Consider the following 7,500-nt stretch of genomic DNA (forward strand, 5'->3'; position numbering starts at 1 on the left):
GTGTTTTGCACCACCACACTTGCCCTCTTCCATACAGCCCCGAAGGCCCGTTTTAGGACCGTCTTCCCTCCAGGTCGAGCTCCAGGGGGTGTCGGGCGAATCTGACTCTGGCCCAGGACGGGCCACCCTCCCTGGGCTGGCCAGGGAGGTCTGAGACCATGGGGCTTTGAACCCACGTCACGCCATTGGACTTAGTCGATTTTTCTCAATTTTTTTGGCACCAGAGCCGGACCCCGCCACGTGCGCCGGGCTCGTGCCCAGGAAAGATGCACCCTGCCTGGGGTGCACTTTTCAGAAAACCAGCCTGTCTTTTCCTGGAGGTCTCGTACTTCCAGAGCTCCGACGGGGCGTAGTCTGGATTTTATATGCCCACCCAGAGTGAGTCTGAGTGGGACTCACGACGGTCTGATCGCTGGTAGGGGTCCTCTGTGTTTGCCACCACCACGCTTCCCCCTCTCTCATACATCCCCGAAGGCCCGTTTTAGGACCGTCTTCGCTCCAGGCGGAGCTCCAGGGGTGGCGGGCGAATCTGAATCTGGCCCAGGACGGGCCACCCTCCCTGGGCTGGCCAGGGAGGTCTGAGGGCATGGAGCTTTGGAACCACACCACGTTATTGGACTCTGTCTATTTTTTCCCCCAAACTTTGGCACCAGAGCCGGACCACCACACCATGTGCGCTGGGCTCGTGCCCAGGAAAAGATGCACCCTGCCTGGGGTGCACTTTTCAGAAAACCAGCCTGTCTTTTCCTGGAGGTCTCGTAACTTCCAGAGCTCCAGCGCGGCGTAATCTGGATTTTTACATGCCCACCCAGAGTGACTCTGAGTGGGACTCACGACGGTCTGATCGCTGGTAGGGGGTCCTCTGTGTTTGCCACCACCACGCTTCCCCTCTCTCATACATCCCCGAAGGCCCGTTTTAGGACCGTCTTCGCTCCAGGCGGAGCTCCAGGGGTGGCGGGCGAATCTGAATCTGGCCCAGGACGGGCCACCCTCCCTGGGCTGGCCAGGGAGGTCTGAGGGCATGGAGGTTTGGAGCCACCGCACATTTTTTGTACTTTGTCGTTTTTCGAGATCTGGGCTTCAGAGTCGAGCCCAGGCTCCGTTTCAAGGTGGGCATTGGGCTTCGTTCTTGCCCAGGAGACCCGCACCCTGCCTGGGATGCACTTTTCAGAGAAACCGGGCCGCCTTTTCCTGGAGGTTCTCGTGTTTTTCAGAGCTCCACCACAGCAGAGATTGAATCCTCTTCCCCAGCCAGAGTGCACCCTCTCTGGCTTGGGTGAGTGCCTTGAGTGCCCTGGAGGTCCGAACCAACAGCACGTTTATGGACTTTGTCTATTTTTCCAAATTCGACTCCAGAGTCAAGCCGGCCAAGGGGCTCTCTGAAGGCCCCTCTCTCCCTCCCTCATCCTCTACAAGAGCCCCATGGTCCGTTTTAGGACCGTCTTCGCTCCAGGCGGAGCTCCAGGGGTGGCGGGGGAAATCTGAGTCTGGCCCAGGACGGGCCACCCTCCCTGGGCTGGCCAGGGAGGTCTGAGGGCATGGAGGTTTGGAGCCACCGCACCTTTTTGTACTTTGTCGTTTTTCGAGATCTGGGCTTCAGAGTCGAGCCCAGGCTCCGTTTCAAGGTGGGCATTGGGCTTCGTTCTTGCCCAGGAGACCCGCACCCTGCCTGGGATGCACTTTTCAGAGAAACCGGGCCGTCTTTTCCCTGGAGGTTTTCGTGTTTTTCAGAGCTCCACCACAGCAGAGATTGAATCTGCTTCCCCAGCCAGAGTGCACCCTCTCTGGCTTGGGTGAGTGGTGCCTTGAGTGGCCAGGGCCAACATCACCCACGGGCATCGGGCTTTATTCGTGCCCATGAGACCCGCACCCTGCCTGGGATGCACTTTTCAGAGAAACCGGGCCGTCTTTTCCTGGAGGTTTCGCGTTTTTCCAGAGCTCCACCACAGCAGAGATTGAATCTGCTTCCCCAGCCAGAGTGCACCCTCTCTGGCTTGGGTGAGTGCCTTGAGTGGCCAGGGCCAACATCACCCACGGGGCATCGGGCTTTATTCGTGCCCAGGAGACCCGCACCCTGCCTGGGATGCACTTTTCAGAGAAATCGGGCCGTCTTTTCCTGGAGGTTTCGCGTTTTTCCAGAGCTCCACCACAGCAGAGATTGAATCTGCTTCCCCAGCCAGAGTGCACCCTCTCTGGCTTGGGTGAGTGCCTTGAGTGGCCAGGGCCAACATCACCCACGGGCATCGGGCTTTATTCGTGCCCATGAGACCCGCACCCTGCCTGGGATGCACTTTTCAGAGAAATCGGGCCGTCTTTTCCTGGAGGTTTCGCGTTTTTCCAGAGCTCCACCACAGCAGAGATTGAATCTGCTTCCCCAGCCAGAGTGCACCCTCTCTGGCTTGGGTGAGTGCCTTGAGTGGCCAGGGCCAAAATCACCCACGGGGCATCGGGCTTTATTCGTGCCCAGGAGACCCGCACCCTGCCTGGGATGCACTTTTCAGAGAAATCGGGCCGTCTTTTCCTGGAGGTTTCGCGTTTTTCCAGAGCTCCACCACAGCAGAGATTGAATCTGCTTCCCCAGCCAGAGTGCACCCTCTCTGGCTTGGGTGAGTGCCTTGAGTGGCCAGGGCCAACATCACCCACGGGGCATCGGGCTTTATTCGTGCCCAGGAGACCCGCACCCTGCCTGGGATGCAGATCGGTTTGTGTGAGTCCTGGTTGGGTGAGCGTTACCCTTCTACATCACCCCCAAGGCCCGTTTTAGGACCGTCTCGGCTCCGGGCGGACAGCCGGGGGGCAGGGGGCGAATCTGCCTCCGGCCCGGGTCGGAGCTCCCTCCCCGGGGCCGTGCGTGGAGACCCGTCGCGCCCGGAGCTCCCGTGCAACCCCACGTTTTGGACTTGGGTTTTGGAGCGAGCGAGCGGGGTCGAACCCCGGGGGCCGAGCCGCCACGGAGTCCCCGAGCCCCGGGGACGAAGCCCCGGGAGCGAGGTCCCTCCGTGGAGGCGCGAGCCCCCAGGGCCCGGCCGCCCGCCCGGGGAGGAGAGCGCACGCTCCCCTACCCCTCAAAACCCACGTGGCTGGTTGCAGCAGACCCTGTGCACCGGAGGTTCCTCCAGGAGCGCGGGGCTGGGTGCTCTAAGCCCAAGTCATACAGGCAACCATGCCTCCCCGGGACTCCCCCTGCGAGCGGCGGCTGTTTGAAGGACGGTAACCCCACTGCACGGGGCTTCAAACGACCGTAGCTCGCCGAAGGCGGCTCCGATCGACGCCAAATTTTTATGGGCTGGAGAACGGGACGAGACCTTTCGAATGAGACCGCCCCCAGCCCCGTGGGCCCCCGGGGGCCCGAGATACGGGCCCCCAAAGCGCCCCGGAAGCGGAAAAACGCAAATATCTCGCCGAAAACTCGACGTGCCCGGCCGAGGCCGGGCTCATTCGAACCGTCTCGCCGAGCTGAACGCGTCCATATGCGTTTCGTCGTTTTTGGTCGAGTATTCGCGGAGATATCGGCCGAAAACCCTCGGCCGCGCTCTGAAATGGCGCCCGCCGATGACGTCACGATCCCGGGAGAAAATCGCCCGTATCTCCGCGACGCGAAGGCCCAGAGAGCTCAAATTTGGGTGGCGAGGTCCCACGGGGGCCCTCGCTCGAACCAGGGCGGCGGCGGGCCCCGGGGACGCCCCCTACCGGATCGCCGTTCGCCGGGACCCCCGACTTTGAACGGCTATAACTCGGGGACCCGGGCGAGTTGGACCTCGTGGGTGGGCTCTTTCGAAAGGCCCCGTCCGGCACTACGGTCGATTCGAGTTTGGGGAAGATTGGCCCAGGGGTTCGCGAGATATAAGCCAAAAAACGCCGCGCCTTTGACCGGGCCTAACTCCCTGACCCCGAGGCCCCCGGGGACGCGGGTGGCCTCTTTGGATAGGGCCCCTCGAGGCCTACGGAAGACCCGAGTTTGAAATTTTTTCGCCCGGCCGTCTTCGAGATATCGGCGAAAAACGGAATCTTCCCGTCCGGTGGGTGGGTGTGGGTGTCTCCGGGGGGCGGGGGGACTTCCAGGACCCCGGGGGGGGGGCCACCTGGCCGTGCCCGAGGACGGTGCACCTCCCTGGGTGTGCCGTCAGAGCCTCCGGGGCCCCGGAAGTCCCCGCCCGCTGCACGTTTTCGGACTTTGAGGGATTTTCGGGCCCGGAAAAGGGCCCCGAATTCGAACGCACGTAGCTCGGGGACCCGGGGGCCCAGAGACACCGGACTCGGGTCAAGTGTGGCGTCCCGGCGGGCCCCTCGCAAAGAGCCCGCCCCCGAGCTCCGGGGCCCCCGGGTCCCGGAGAAAAGGGGCCCGACGTGTCGGGGGGGCGCCCGGGAAGGAAAGGTCCCAGGGGCCCGGGGGAGGCGGGTTCCGAGAGGGCCCGTGGGGAGCCCCCGACACCCGAAAGGGCGAGCCGCTGGGACCTCCCCTCTCCGAGATACGGGCCGTTTTCTCCGAAAGTCGCCCGCGCGTAACGGGGCCCATCTCGGGACCGGGAGGTCCCAGCGGCTCGCGGCGGCGGGTGCGGGGCCCGCTCTCGGGGACCTTGCTCCTCCCGCCGTCCCGAGCCACGGGGACCTTCCGGTCCCGAGATACGGCCACTTCCTGTCCAGCTTTGACCGGGTGTAACTCGAAAAGTAAGCCGAGTTGGGGCTCCACACTCGGGGCTATTGGGGGCCTCTGGGAGGGCCCCACACGCCGGGTGTATGGGGCCCCAACTCGGCTTGGTTCCGGAGATATGGCCCTTTAAAGTTTCAACTTTGACCGGCTGTAACTCGAAAAGTGAGCCGAGTTGGGGCTCCACACTCGGGGGTATTGGGGGCCTCTAGGAGGGCCCCCCACGCCGGGTGTATGGGGCCCCAACTCGGCTTGGTTCCGGAGATATGGCCCTTTAAAGTTTCAACTTTGACCGGCTGTAACTCGAAAAGTGAGCCGAGTTGGGGCTCCACACTCGGGGGTATTGGGGGCCTCTAGGAGGGCCCCCCACGCCGGGTGTATGGGGCCCCAACTCGGCTTGGTTCCGGAGATATGGCCCTTTAAAGTTTCAACTTTGACCGGCTGTAACTCGAAAAGTAAGCCGAGTTGGGGCTCCACACTCGGGGGTATTGGGGGCCTCTAGGAGGGCCCCCCACGCCGGGTGTATGGGGCCCCAACTCGGCTTGGTTCCGGAGATATGGCCCTTTAAAGTTTCAACTTTGACCGGCTGTAACTCGAAAAGTAAGCCGAGTTGGGGCTCCACACTCGGGGGTATTGGGGGCCTCTAGGAGGGCCCCCCACGCCGGGTGTATGGGGCCCCAACTCGGCTTGGTTCCGGAGATATGGCCCTTTAAAGTTTCAACTTTGACCGGCTGTAACTCGAAAAGTAAGCCGAGTTGGGGCTCCACACTCGGGGGTATTGGGGGCCTCTAGGAGGGCCCCCCACGCCGGGTGTATGGGGCCCCAACTCGGCTTGGTTCCGGAGATATGCCCGTTTGAAGTTGCAACTTCTACCCAGTCTAATAATCCCAAAATAATAATTAAATAAAAAAAAAAATAATAATAAAAATAAAAATAAGCCGAGTTGGGGCTCCACACTCTGGGCCTGGGGGGCACCACTAGGAGATCCCCCTGTGCCCAGAGCGTGGAGCCCCGAATCGGCTTTCCACACCACTCACACCGGTTTCTGACTACCTTAAGAGAGTCATTGTTAGTCGCGCAGTTTACCCGACTCTGGGAACCGGGGCTTTGGGCTTGGGGGAGACCCACCGCTCGCCCCCTAACACGTCGGGGGGGACCAGGGGGCACCCGCCTGGACCCCCTCAGCCCCACTTCGGAGAACCAGAACGCTGGCCAGGGACCCCCACGGCGGTTGAAGTTTGAACTTCTACCCGGTGCATCCCGAAAAATTGAAAAAATAAAATAAAATAAGATAATAATAATAATAATAATAATAATTTTAAAAAAAATAAGCCGAGTTGGGGCTCCACACTCTGGGCCTGGGGTGGACCACTAGGAGATCCCCCTGTGCCCAGAGCGTGGAGCCCCAACTCGGCTTTCCACACCACTCACACCGGTTCCTGCCTACCTTAAGAGAGTCAAAGTTACTCCCGCAGTTTACCCGACTCTGGGAACCGGGGCTTTGGGCTTGGGGGAGACCCACCGCTCGCCCCCTAACACGTCGGGGGGACCAGGGGGCACCCGCCTGGACCACCTCCTGCCCGACTCGGAGAACCAGAGCTCTGGCCAGGGGACCCCCACGGCGGTTGAAGTTTGAACTTCTACCCGGTGCATCCCGAAAAATTGAAAAAATAAAATAAAATAAGATAAAAAAAAAAAATAATAATAATAATAATAATTTTAAAAAAAAAATAAGCCGAGTTGGGGCTCCACACTCTGGGCCTGGGGTGGACCACTAGGAGATCCACCTGTGCCCAGAACATGGAGCCCCAACTCGGCTTTCCACACCACTCACACCGGTTCCTGCCTACCTTAAGAGAGTCAAAGTTACTCCCGCAGTTTACCCGACTCTGGGAACCGGGGCTTTGGGCTTGGGGGAGACCCACCGCTTGCCCCCTAACACGTCGGGGGGACCAGGGGGCACCCGCCTGGACCACCTCCTGCCCGACTCGGAGAACCAGAGCCCTGGGCAGGGACCCCCATCGCCGTACCCCCTCCTGCCCGACTCGGAGAACCAGAGCCCTGGGCAGGGACCCCCACCGCCGTACCCCCTCCTGCCCGACTCGGAGAACCAGAGCCCTGGGCAGGGACCCCCACCGCCGTACACCCTCCTGCCCGACTCGGAGAACCAGAGCCCTGGGCAGGGACCCCCACCGCCGTACACCCCTCTGCCCGACTCGGAGAACCAGAGCCCTGGGCAGGGACCCCCACCGCCGTACCCCCTCCTGCCCGACTCGGAGAACCAGAGCCCTGGGCAGGGACCCCCACCGCCGTACCCCCTCCTGCCCGACTCGGAGAACCAGAGCCCTGGGCAGGGACCCCCACCGCCGTACACCCTCCTGCCCGACTCGGAGAACCAGAGCCCTGGGCAGGGACCCCCACCGCCGTACACCCCTCTGCCCGACTCGGAGAACCAGAGCCCTGGGCAGGGACCCCCACCGCCGTACACCCTCCTGCCCGACTCGGAGAACCAGAGCCCTGGGCAGGGACCCCCACCGCCGTACACCCTCCTGCCCGACTCGGAGAACCAGAGCCCTGGGCAGGGACCCCCACCGCCGTACACCCCTCTGCCCGACTCGGAGAACCAGAGCCCTGGGCAGGGACCCCCACCGCCGTACACCCCTCTGCCCGACTCGGAGAACCAGAGCCCTGGGCAGGGACCCCCACCGCCGTACACCCCTCTGCCCGACTCGGAGAACCAGAGCTCCTGCACAGCTCTGGCCTACACCCTCACCAGCCCACCGGCCGAACCCGGGGGTCCCACACTTAAGCCCGGGCATTACTGTCCCAGCCAGCCCGCGCGGCGAAAGAAC

Source organism: Pimephales promelas, chromosome 2 (genome assembly GCF_988280905.1).
Source record: "Pimephales promelas chromosome 2, fPimPro1.hap1.1, whole genome shotgun sequence".
NCBI lineage: Eukaryota > Metazoa > Chordata > Actinopteri > Cypriniformes > Leuciscidae > Pimephales > Pimephales promelas.